At 38.1% G+C, this 14,386-nt stretch overlaps 1 non-coding gene across 1 annotated transcript; it reads right to left on the bottom strand.

Annotated features, from left to right (window-relative positions):
* Positions 1–10,232: 10,232 nt before the first annotated feature.
* LOC141615822 (small nucleolar RNA R71) lies at positions 10,233–10,339 on the bottom strand. Its single transcript, XR_012530217.1, has one exon. It is a non-coding gene; the product is annotated as a small nucleolar RNA R71 (small nucleolar RNA).
* Positions 10,340–14,386: the final 4,047 nt, after the last annotated feature.

Raw genomic sequence — 14,386 nt, forward strand, 5'->3', positions numbered from 1 at the left:
CATCAAGCTCCCAGCCTATCTCATAAACCTGTCAAGCCTGCTCCCCAATATTTGGATCGTCACAGGTGTTCACGAATACACAGGGTCAACCACAAGGTTGAGTAGGGAATACAATGAAACAACAAAATATGATATGCATGCTCCTCCGTCACCTCCATCTCCATCTCCATCTCAACTCATATCTCATAACCCGGAACACCCAGCCATACCGATCCCCTTAGACTATATATCGACCGTAGCCGATCCGCTGCCCATTTCGCTTGTGAGGACACCAGGGCAAGTCTGCAGAACCCGCCCCGGGCCTTATCACAACATCATCTTCACCACACCACATCACCACAACATCCTCCATCTCCAATGCATATGAATGCTCAAAAGAAATTAATGCAACACAATATATATATCTTTGAACTGATCAATCATAAAATCATGCCGGTTACCAAATGTTGTGATAACATACTCAATACGATCAATTCAGTCAATCACCTTCCAAAGATATGAATCATAACGTAAATCAACAGCCACGAAGCAAGTCAACGTTCACAGTTTGGTCATACGAAACACAAACAAGTCAAAACAATTCAACATCAACGATAATAAGTCAAGTGTATTTCCCTACCTTTTCGCAATCCAAGCACACACAAGCAATCACTTATGATCCTTCACTTATCCATCACCTACATAACATAATTATGTATAATTACCATCTACTCAGTCAATTAATCATGCACATAACCTAGACTCATCATAACTTAATAGGAATATCAATTTAAAGAACAAACACGACTTTTCCCGATTTTCCTGCTCATGGCGACTTCGGTATAAAATGAATAACTAATTCCAGAAAATTCGAGTTGATGCAAGGCCAATTGAATTGGAACCCCATGAGTCTTAGCTACAATTTATATCTAACGTGTTTTTCTCAAATTCCAAACTTACCAAGGGTTTACAGTCTGATTTCCAAAAACTGACAGAAACCGTCGCATAAAAAGTATTGATTCATAAAACGAGTTTGACAAATGATTCTTAAGTAAAACCAACGCCTAACTCATCTAAACTCTTTAAATTAAATATATGAAAAAGACCCAGCACCAATTCAATATCTAAATTATGTTTTAGAACTAATCTTTCAGCCTCTACTGATTTGCGGACTTTTTAGATAGACGTTCACAAATAATTTCTTCAGGAAAAACTACACGGTGAAATGCTACCAATTTTCACAGGCATAAACTAGGCTTGGAATAAACATGAGCCTCTTCTTTAAATTTTTGCATCCCACGGCTTTAAGACAGGTAAAACACTCAAATAACACAGACCAACGAATCTGTAAATTGCTGTAACTATTCCATTCATTTATCTCATACAATTTATAATCAAAAACCCCCAAACCAATTCTAGGGTTACGAAAATTATCCCAATACTACTATAATTATGCTAATAATTGAATAAAGAGGTAACAGGATAGTCTACTTACGAAATAGGATGAGAATAGGCTGAGAAATCGCCTCGCAATTCCTCACGCGGCTCCCTTCACACACGGCTCCCTCTTCTCTCTTTTCTCTCTTTTCTCATGGTTAAAATGAATATGGTGATAGGGAGATTAGGGTTTGGTTAGATGGGTTATACATATAGGATAGGTGCTATTAAGACGATACGGGCCTAGCCTAGTTAGATTAATTAAAACCCGAGTCACATAATTACCCGAGTCACAAATACACTACACGACCCAGCTGGTAACTCGGCCTAATATAATATCATATTAAAATACCGGGTATTACAGTCTACCCTCCTTAAAACAAACTTCGTCCCGAAGTTTAACCATAGCAGAAACACATCATGTAACACTCCAACATAACCCACACAACGCATAACCAATATAGCCAAACTGAGAAATCACACATGAAAGTATAAAGATTTTACAATCCTACCCTCCTTAAACATGGTTACGTCCCCGTAACCTTCATTATTATAACAAAAGTTCTCAAACTACTGCTAACAATTGAAAGAGGATAAAGGATTCACAACTCACGTTCAAGTTAACTAATCCCTACTAAAGACAATCAATATACAAGCTCTCTCAAGGAAGCTACGATTCTGGGCACGCTCTGAAGACATCGCCACGGATCGGAGCAAAAGCCACGTTGAATAACTTAAGACATTTAAGTATTAATCTAAACACTCTTCATATCAATCAATACATGCAATAACATTCACAGGATCTGCTTGTCAATCTAATTTATACATTACTACTCAGGTTACAAAGATGAAGATGCTTAGGTGCTCACATATGGTTCATGTCAAATAGCATATTTTCCAAGAAATATTGGTCGAATGACGAATGACGAATGCACATTGATTGGCAAATTTTACAAGCTTATTGGTCGAGTCAATCAAGCGAGTAAACAGTGATATTGGAAAGTTAACATACAATACTATCATACATAAAATTTCATTCTTGGTGCTAAATATATTTAAACCGCACCCAACACCATGACATAAAAGATTAAATGTATTTAACTACACCAATTTTACAAATATTCATTACATATCATGCTAATATCAACATACCATGTTAACACACAACTCACTTAAATCACCACATTACATTTCCCGTTTTGACATTCGTAACTAACCACAACCCACTAATTCACTACATGAACGAACAACATGACTAAATTAACCCACTATTTGTGACTCCGTTCTAGCTTCATTCCCCCAGGACTAGCAAATATCATGAAACCATACAACCGGACAATCGGAAATCTCATTCAATTTATACTCACACGACAAAATTTAACTTCATTTTCAAAACTTTTACTTTCATACTGGACGGTGAATAACTTTCTTAATATAAATCTTATAACAGAGCCGTCCATAGAATCCATTTAACTCAAAATCAGATAAACTTAACTCAATTCCTTCAAACAATACGAGCTTAGGTGTCGACTCATATTTCGTAATTTACAGGTTCATCTTATTCATTTCAGTCCTATCTTTACTAATGAACGACTATTACCTCAACATCAGGATTTTAGTTGCACTTCTTTACTCAGTTATATTCACGGCTAACACGACTACAACATTTAATCGGAGACCTTTCTGATACCACTTTGTAACACCCCGATTTATGAAGGAGCCTTTAGCAAGACATTCCCTAATAAACCGGACTGTTACCATCTCGGTTTTCCGAGGTAGTGAATAACAAATTAAACTCCAAGGCAAAATATATAATTACTTTAACTTAATTATTACAAAACCTCTTTCACATCAAATTACAAGGAACTAACATAAATGAAAGTGAAAGTCTTCTAAATGATGATCTAGCTACTAAGTCTTCTGATCAAGTGTCTCACGCCCATCAAGCTCCCAGCCTATCTCATAAACCTGTCAAGCCTGCTCCCCAATATTTGGATCGTCACAGGTTTTCACGAATACACAGGGTCAACCACGAGGTTGAGTAGGGAATACAATGAAACAACAAAATATGATATGCATGCTCCTCCGTCACCTCCACCTCCATCTCAACTCATATCTCATAACCCGAACACCCAAACATACCGATCCCCTTGACTATATATCGACCGTAGCCGATCTGCCATTTCCTTGTTGAGGACACCAGGGCAAGTCTGCGAGAACCCGCCCGGGCCTTATCACAACATCATCTTCACCACACCACATCACCACAACATCCTCCATCTCCAATGCATATGAATGCTCAAAAGAAATTAATGCAACACAATATATATATCTTTGAACTGATCAATCATAAAATCATGCCGGTTACCAAATGTTGTGATAACATACTCAATACGATCAATTCAGTCAATCACCTTCCAGTATATGAATCATAACGTAAATCAACAGCCACGAAGCAAGTCAACGTTCACAGTTTGGTCATACGAAACACAAACAAGTCAACACAATTCAACATCAACGATAATAAGTCAAGTGTATTTCCCTACCTTTTCGCAATCCAAGCACACACAAGCAATCACTTATGATCCTTCACTTATCCATCACCTACATAACATAATTATGTATAATTACCATCTACTCAGTCAATTAATCATGCACATAACCTAGACTCATCATAACTTAATAGGAATATCAATTTAAAGAACAAACACGACTTTTCCTGATTTTCCTGCTCATGGCAGACTCGGTATAAAATGAATAACTAATTCCAGAAAATTCGAGTTGATGCAAGGCCAATTGAATTGGAACCCCATGAGTCTTAGCTACAATTTATATCTAACGTGTTTTTCTCAAATTCCAAACTTACCAAGGGTTTTCAGACTGATTTCCAAAAAGTGACAGAAACCGTCGCATAAAAAGTATTGATTCATAAAACGAGTTTGACAAATGATTCTTAAGTAAAGCCAACGCCTTTCTCATCTAAACTCTTTAAATTAAATATATAAAAAAGACCCAGCACCAATTCAATATCTAAATTATGTTTTAGAAGTAATCTTTCAGCCTCTACTGATTTGCGGACTTTTTAGATAGATGTTCACAAATAATTTTTTCAGGAAAAACTACACGGTTAAATGCTACCAATTTTCACAGGCATAAACTAGGCTTGTAATAAACATGAGCCTCTTCTTTAAATTTTTGCATCACACGGCTTTAAGACAGGTAAAACACTCAAATAACACAGACCAACGAATCTGTAAATTGCTGTAACTATTCCATTCATTTATCTCATACAATTTATAATCAAAAACCCCCAAACCAATTCTAGGGTTACGAAAATTATCCCAATACTACTATAATTATGCTAATAATTGAATAAAGAGGTAATAGGATAGTCTACTTACGAAATAGGATGAAAATAGGCTGAGGAATCGCCTCGCAATTCCTCACGCGGCTCCCTTCACACACGGCTCCCTCTTCTCTCTTTTCTCTCTTTTCTCATGGTTAAAATGAATATGGTGATAGGGAGATTAGGGTTTGGTTATATGGGTTATACATATAGGATAGGTGCTATTAAGACGATACGGGCCTAGCCTAGTTAGATTAATTAAAACCCGAGTCACATAGTTACCTGAGTCACAAATACACTACACGACCCAGCTGGTAACTCGGCCTAATATAATATCATATTAAAATACCGGGTATTACAAGTCAATTCCCCAAACATCGAAAATTTCTACCTCCAATATTACTCTTTGTGGCATCTCATTTCTCCAAGAAATGTTTCCGGTTCTTTGGCAAGGATCACAATGGAGAATAAATTCTCTAGCATCTTCAAACATCTTAGGCTAAAAAAAGCCCGATTGTAGGACTTTAGCAATTGTTCTTCGTGCTCTACGATGTCCTCCATATGGTGATGAATGGCATCCTTCTAAAACATCTTGAACTTCCCATAGGGGAACACATTTTCGGTATAGTCCATCACTACATTCCTGGTATAGATTGGGATCGTCCCAAAAGTATCTTTTCACTTCAAACAAGAATCTCTTTCTTTGATTGTAGTTCAAGTTTGGGGGAAGAACTCCTCCCAAAATATAATTGGCATAATCCGCGAACCATAGTGTTGTGTATTTCTCAAGTTGTGAATGGATGGCCATTAAGATATCATCGGGAAAAGAGTCATTGATGGGTGTTTCTCCCTCATTATCATGGAATCAAATTCTTGACAAGTGATCTGCTACTACATTCTCGGCTCCCTTCTTATCCCTTATCTCCAAATCAAATTCTTGAAGTAACAAGATCCACCTCAATAATCTTAGTTTTGCTTCTTTATTTACCAAGAGATGTCTAAGAGCACGGTGGTCCAAGAAGACAATAACTTTTGATCCAAGCAAATAGAAGTAGAATTTGTCTAATGCATAGACAATGGCGAGAAGCTCCTTCTCCGTGGTGTCATAGTTCACTTGGGTGGCATCAAGAGTCTTGCTTATATAATAGATAGCATGCAAAGCCTTTCCCATGCTTTGGCCAAGAACCGCTCCAACGGCGTAGTTACTTGTATCGCACATAATCTCAAATGGTAGTTCCCAATTTGGTGGTTGGATGATTGGTGCTGAGATTAAGGCTTCCTTGATCCTATCAAAAGATTCTACACATTCATTAGTGAATTGGAATTGGGCATCCTTAAGCAAAAGTTGGTTGAGGGGTTTCGCGATTTTGGAAAAGTCTTTTATAAAACGGCGATAGAACCCCGCATGACCGAGAAAGCTCCACACTCCTCTAACATTTACGGGAGGTGGAAGTTTCCCTATCACCTCAACTTTTGCTTTGTCAACTTCAATGCCCTTTTCCGAGATTAAATAACCTAAGACAATGCCTTCATTGACCATGAAATGACACTTTTCCCATTTCAAGACAAGGCTAACATCTTCACACTTTTGCAATACAAGAGAAAGGTTATGCAAACAAGAATCAAAGTCTTTTCCATAAACGCTAAAATCATCCTTAAAAACTTCCATTATGGTTTCTAAATAATCGGAAAATATGCTCATCATGCATCTTTGAAAAGTAGCGGGAGCATTACATAACCCGAATGGCATTCTCCTATATGCAAAAGTACCGTAGGGACATGTGAAAGTAGTCTTGTGTTGGTCATCCGTGTGTATCAGGATTTGAAAGAATCCCGAGTACCCATCAAGGTAGCAAAAGAATTTGTTAGAGGCAAGCCTCTCAAGCATTTGGTCAATGAATGTTAGGGGGAAATGATCCTTTCTTGTTGTGGAATTCAATTTACGATAATCGATACACATATGCCAACCGGTGATCTTCCTTGTGGGTATTAGCTCGTTCTTATCATTTTCTACCACCGTGGTACCTCTTTTCTTAGGTACCACTTGAACGGGGCTAACCTAGAAAGAATCCGATATAGGATAAATGATTCCCGCATAAAGTAATTTCATAACCTCCGCTTTCACAATTTCTTGCATGTGGGGGTTTAGTATCCTTTGTCCTTGGATGGTAGGTATATGGTCTTCCTCTAGATGAATCCTATGCATGCAAAAGTCGAGGCTTATTCCCTTAAGGTCATCTAGACTATAACCTATAGCCTTTTCATGTTCTTTCAACACATCAAGCAAACTTTCCAATTGATCCTTATCAAGTTTTTCATTGACAATCACGGGTTTGGTTTTAGACTCATCAAGGTAAGCTTACTTCAAATTTGAGGGAAGGGCTTTAGAGTTGGAGTTTGTACCTCACTTTCTACCTTTGAAGGTTTACTAGGAACATCTTCCACCTCTATTACACATTCCATTCTCATGACATGTTCGACTTTGGTTGCTTGTTCTTCTTTAGTGGATTGTGATGCTTCCTTGAGAATGTCATTTATCCACATAGATTTCTCATGGGTGAGCTCTTTGTTGGCTAGAGCGGCTTCAAGAATATCTAATTCCAATGCCCAATGCTTATCTTTGGCCTCACTTGCTTCTAAGGCTTCCAATGCTTGCAAAGGGTCTTTGATGAGAGTAGTACTCACATGGTCCTCAACACAACAATCTATAATATCCATCTTGCAAAGTAAACTAAGAGAAAAAGGTGAGAAGTACCTTAAGGAAATGCTCTTCCTCAAGGTAAAGAAAGACAACTAAAAAAAATTAACGCAAATCAAATCAATTGAACACCGTCCCCGGCAACGGCGCCATTTTTGGCTCGATGATATTTTATGCCCGTCGTTAAAGCTATCAACCAAAACAATATTTCTAACTATACAAACTAATATTTAGTGAAGTGGTAAGTAAAGGTCGGATCCCAAGGGACGGGTATTGATTTAGGATTTCAATTGCAAGTAGTTTATGTCTTAGGGTGTCACAAATTTGGGTTGAGATGAGATGTAATCTAAACTAATCAACAAGATGAATGTAAATTAAGAAAACAAAGTAAAGCAATTAAAGGGGTTTTGTAAACAATCGATTAAGGGCACTAGGGTGTCATGGGTTCATAAGGGAATCATGGAAATAGATCATACAAACATGTTCTCAAATAAATGCAAGCAACTTATTATTGTGATGGAATCGAGTTAGTGTATATCTTACAATTCCTAGGAAGGTTTAGGTCCTGGAGCCGAGTCGATCAACTTTACAACACCTACAAGTCGACTTAGTCTCTTCCTATTCAACTCTATGCATGGTCTAACAAGGCTTAAGTTTTCTTATATCTTACAAGCCTCATTGAAAAGATAAGAGATGGGTACAAAATGCAAGGTTTTATAGTCTAGCATTTCATCAAACATAATATGTGCATAGGTTGAAATCACAACAAGCAAGCATTAAATTATGAAAGCATATTAATTTAAGCATAGATTTAATCCCATGATTGATTCTCCTAATTCCCCATTAACCCTAGTTTAAGAGACTACTCACTCATGATCAAGTTTAACATGCTAATAAGGTTGTCAATCATACTAAGAAAGCAAAACATGATGAACAAGTGATGTAATTAACAATAATTAAGCAAAGGTAAAATGAATTATACCTACTTGAGATAATCCAAATAATAAAGCAAAGAATAATAGAAGTAAAGTTGTTGATTGATGAAAGGTTGTCAATCCTCTAATAAACCCCAAATAATCTTCTAATTACCCAACTAAAACTAAGAACAATTTTAGAGATTAAGGAAAGATTAAGATGTGATTAATATCAAAATGTGTATTACAACTTGGATTAAGACTAAATTAAGAGAGATTAATACTTGATTAAGAGATGATTATTAGATGATTACAAGATGCCTCCCATCTAGGAAGTACAGTAGGGTACTTATACTAAAATTAAGTACAAGGATTAGGGTTACTAAGGGCTTAAATGACGATTAAGACCCTAAGAGAAGTTGACGATTTGCAAGTCCCATAGGGACACGACCGAGTTGGGTTGCAAGACCCTCAGGGACAAGTGCGTCCTGACTGAAGAATGCTCGGGTCCTTTGAGAGGATCCGCTCGAGCCGAGCCTTAGGACGCACGGATCCTGGCTTGAGACGCTCGTGCTGAGCTCAGGACGCCCGGAACCTGGTACAGGGTTCCTTCTCCTTTTCTTGACTTCCTAACAATCCGTGGGGATTGTCTTGGGGTCGTGGGGATCTTTCATCATTGCCCAATTCACTTGTTTTATTGTTTAGGGCTTTAGTCTTGGTTTCCTCTTCGATGCTTGGTCATCCATTTAGCTCCATAAATGCAAGGCTAGGAATACTCTCCTACCAAGGACACAAAACCTCAAAGAATATGCAAAATGGGAAACTAAAGATAAGAAATGACCCTAATAGTCGCTGGAAAGTATGGGAACGAGGTTAATTCGGGGACTAAATGTGCACTAATATGAGTCATATCAATGACCGACTCCCTTAGACTCTTTTATCATATATTATTTACATCGTTTTATTTACAAGTTTAACAATAAAACCAACCAATTGAATCGACCTAGATAGAATTCTACTCATAGTATTTCATAACGCAATTCCCGTCTCCTTGTGTTCGACCCCTAATTTACTACATTAATTTGTTAGCCAAGTTTAGGGTATCTTTGATTAGGTTGCGACATCCTATCAAATTTTGGCGCCGTTGCCGAGGAGCACGGTTTTATTACGTTTAGAATTGTTGATTTCTATCTTGTTTTCTTTTGTCTTAAGGAATACTTGTTCCTTGAGACCGTTACTTACAAATTTCTTGAGATTTGTGTCATATGCCAAGGTCCTCTCGTACCGGAGAAGTGATTCCCTTTGATCCGGAGCCCGAGAGAACGTTCCGTAGCCGACTCAATTATTTCAAGGAGCTTGACACATTTTATAGTTCCGGTGGTTTGGGTCGCATTCGTAACAATTACCCAATCCGTGATGAGGAAGAAGGTTCTAATTCATCATCTCCACCACCACCACCATCTCCAATAAAAAATATGGTGAAGCTTTCCGATCATTCCAAGCCTACAGCGGCCATGCTTCCAAGAGGTATCACTACTACCCTAATAGGAGCCGCGGATTTCGAGATCAAACCGGCTTTCATTAACCTTGTGGAGAGAAGGCAATTTGGGGGGGGGGGGGGGGGGAGTCCTTTGAAGGATCCCAATTTGCATGTGCAAAACTTTGTGACCATTGCTCCATGATTAGGCAAACGGGAGTCACACAAGCTCAAATAAGGGAGATACTCTTCCCTTTTTCATTTAAGGACAAGGCTAAGCTATGGATCAATAGCCTTGATAGATAAGCCATGGGTATCACTAATTGGGAGACTCTGGCTCTTACGTTTTACCAAAAGTGTTTCCCATCGGAGAAAACTCAAACTGTGAGGAGCCAAATCACGGGGTTCCGCCAACAAGCATTAGAGAGCCTTTATGAAGCTTGGGAGAGATACAAGTATTTGCAAAGATAATGCCCACATCACGGGTTGGATCCTTGGTTCCTTGCTATAACATTCTACAATGGATGTTGTGCCGAGTCCCGACGAGTTTTTGATTCCGCCATCAATGGGCGGTTTGATCAAATTGACACCGATATTGCTCATGCCACGATTGAATCCATGGCGATCCACGATGCTCAATATGTCAATTTCCAGAATGCACCAATCAAGGGTAAAGAGGAATCTTCCGATACTTCCGGTTTGAAGGCTCAAATTTCCTTGCTCCAATAAGAATTGGCGGATCAAGATGCAAGTGCCTCTCTTCAACAAGTCAATGCTATCTCCACTACGAGCCAAATACTTGTTTGTGACGGTTGCGGAGGAGCGGGACATGTTACCACTTTATGTAGGGCAACTCTTGAGGAGGTAAATGCTTTTCAAAGTTTAAGCAAAATATATATCCTCCGGGTACTTTCTTTTTTTTTTTTTTTTTTTTGGGAAAATGTAAGCTTTCTCATTAATCATAAAGTTATCCCTTACATCCAATCTCAAACTAGTTGAGATGCTATGAGGCATAATACCTCAAAGCCCCTCTAACCAGGCATGAACTGTTCTATGTTTACATTTCATTTCAATCTGTTGTAGTCTAATCCGTACATCATTTCTAACTTGTTGGACAAGATAAACATGCCTCAATACAACCGTATCTATCTTGCAAACATTGCAATGCTGCCAGAGGTGATACATAAGGCTAGAAATAAAGGATGATCCCCACAACCTTGTTTTTGGTAGCTGACTTAAGTCTCCACTTGACCCACCACTGAATGCAATCGTGATCAGGGAGTTTTATTTTGCACCAGTCCTGCACCAGTTGCTTACACTGCTTGCTAAAGCCACATTCAAAGAAAATATGACTATGGTTCTCTTCCTCATCTCCACAAATTTCACAATAGTTAGTATCAATAATCTTCATCCTCACCAGTTTATCCTGCGTTAATAATCTCTTTTGAGCAACTAACCAGCACAAGAATAAATGCTTGGGACAGACCCACTTATTCAGTATCCAAGGATACCACTGCACCTGTTCTGTTAGTGGTTTCATCCATTGATAGCCCTTCTGAATAGTATAGGTCTCTTCGTCAGAGAAGAAATTATTGAACATATTCTTTACCCGACAAATTTTCCTCCAGCCCCAACTTACACCAGTGCTAAGTTCATAATCCATCCAGTTTGCAGACTTGAAATAGAGAACATGAACCCATCGAACCCACAAGTGATCAGTCTTCTGTTGCATCCACCAAACATAAGTACCCTTTTCGGAAGGCAACCCACAAGTGATCCATCCAGTTTGCAGACTCCGGGTATTTTCTCTAACACTTACAATCCCAATTTGAAATTCCACCCAAACATGTCCTACAAAAGCACAAACGTGCTAAACCCTCCACTACAAAACAACTTTGTGTCACAATAACAACAAAATACCTATATTTCACCAAAACAAAGGTTCAATTATCCACCAAGCTATCAAAATCAAAATCAAAATCAAAATCAACAACAAAGGCCACCTCAACAAAACTTCCAACAAAATTTTCAACAAAGCCAACCTTCAAATTCCCAACAAAATAACCAAGGGGGAAGCAAATTTGAAACCTTGGTTGTGCAAATGGCTAAGACTCAAGCCGAATTGTGGCTCAAATGCAAAAGAGTGACCAAGCTCATTATGCCGCTATCAAAATGCTAGAAAATCAAATGGCTCAACTAGCCTCATCTAGCTCTCAAAGGAAGATGGGTCAACAACCACCCCAAGGTGAGCAATCACATGATACCATCAATGCTATTACCTTGAGGAGTGGTACCAAATATGATGAGCCCCCTATACCCAAAGAAAGTGAGGAGGTACTTGTTGAAATAGAGGTTTCTCCTAATACAAAGAAAGGTGAAGCTATTCCCAAGAAAGTGGATGACCCCATCATTGTTGAGAAAGTGAAAGATGTGGAGGATGCTCCTCCAAAGAAAGATGTTGAAATCAAAGTGCCGGAAAATGTCAAAGTGCCTTTCCTTTATCGATTGGCCAAGAATAAAAAAGAAACTCAATTTGGTAAGTTCATGGAAGTGGTGAAGAATTTGCAGGTAAGCGTTCCTTTTACCGAATTAATTACTCAAATTCCATCTTACACTAAGTTTATGAAGGATATTTTAACTAAGAAGAGGATTTTTGACGATGTTGAAACTATAACATTCACCGCCGAGTGTAGTGCTCTTTTGCAAAATAAGTCCCCTCCTAAGTTAAAGATCCCGGTAGCTTTTCCATTCCATGCACCATTGGCACCTATACAATTGACAATGCTTTATGCGATTTAGGTGCTAGTGTGAGTGTAATGCCATATTCTATTTGTGATAAGCTAAACATGGGAGTCTTGAAATGTACTAGTGTCACTTTGCAAATGGCGGATCATTCTATGAAATGCCTTTTGGGGGTTTTGGAAGATGTTCCGGTAAAGGTTGGTAAGTTTTTCATTCCGGTTAATTTCATTGTTCTTGACATGGCCGAAGATGCCCAAATCCCAATCATTTTGGGAAGACCCTTTCTACATACCGCGGGTTCGATAATTGATGTCAAGAATGGTAAATTAACCTTGGAAGTGGGTGATGATAAGGTCACATATAACTTGAATAATGCCATGAAGAGTCCAATGATAGAAGACTCTATACCTCGATCCTTACTGATGGATCCGCTGGAGGTCGATATTGGTATTAATTGTTTTGCAGGTAAGGATTCTAAGAGTACTAATGCTAAGAGTGCCAAGAGAGGATATTCATGGAAGAGCTTGAAGTGGATGAAGAATTTGAAATATGCTATGAAAGAAAGCTTGGAAGGTGGTGAGATCGAGGATAACGGTTGATCAATGAAGAAATGGATATCGTGCGGGACGTTAAACGAGCGCTTCTCGGGAGGCAACCTGTGTTTTTATTTGTTTTTGTTTTTAAATTTTCGAACAATTTAATGATTTCATAGAATTAGAAATATTTTCTAGACTAGACGGTATTTTATTTTGTGATTTATAGGTACTTGAAGATGAGAAGAAGGCTTTATTAAGGTGTAGCACGCATCCTCATGCAAGAACCCTATTCGGGGTCGTAACCTTAAAAAGTGGGACGTGATTAAACAAATACGGAATGAGGAAGTCAAAAATCAAAGGACTGGTCAACCCCGATCGGGGTGGGGCGTCCCCGATCGGGGACGGGGTTTGTGATTTTGTGGCTTTTCTTGTGAATACAAGATAAGCTAAGTTTCTATTTTCATTTCCAACATACCCGACGGTACTCTATCTTCTTTCTACTCTCAATTTCTACTTCATTCTTCACCTAAAATCACATTCAATCACCATTTCCGTCATCAAGATTCAAGGTTTGTTCATCAATCATCAACAACAAGTGAGTTTTTATCTCATTTCTCTTTTATTTCATCCAATTTAATCAACTTAAACCCAATTTCTCAAACCCTAACTCAATTTGGGAGAATTTGATTTGCCACTTATATATATGCTAGAAATTGGTTTAGTTGTGTTCTATTAATGTTTATAGATTGAACTAGTTCACTAATTTGTTCTATTATGCTTGTTTGGATGAATTTTTGCTTGTCTTAAGATGAATTTTTTGTCTTAAATTTTAGAAATTTCATGCCTCCTAAGAAATTTAGCAAGCAAGGTCCTTCTAAGAGGAGAAGGGATGAAGCTTTCGGCATCCAATGCTGCGGAGGATGTCAAAATAAGAGATATACCGGAGTGGCATGATCCTACATTTTCGGATGTTATTTTTTCGACGGAAACTTAAAGGCTCAAATGGAAGTCCTTGAAAGCTAAGGGTATGAAAGCCACCAAATTTATTAATCGTGACTCTTTAAAGTATATTGGTCTTGATAAGCATGTCAAATCATTGTTTAAGGGTCTTGATATGAAGTTTGCTTATACCATGAATTACAAAACCTTCCCTGAATTCACCTTTGAGTTCTTAAGCTCATTTGAATTTCACAAATAAAAAAAGAAGGATATTATTTATGGTGTAAGTTTTCGGTTGCTTAATGAAGAACATACGAT

This window comes from Silene latifolia, chromosome 11 (genome assembly GCF_048544455.1).
Source record: "Silene latifolia isolate original U9 population chromosome 11, ASM4854445v1, whole genome shotgun sequence".
In the NCBI taxonomy this organism is placed as follows: Eukaryota; Viridiplantae; Streptophyta; class Magnoliopsida; order Caryophyllales; family Caryophyllaceae; genus Silene; species Silene latifolia.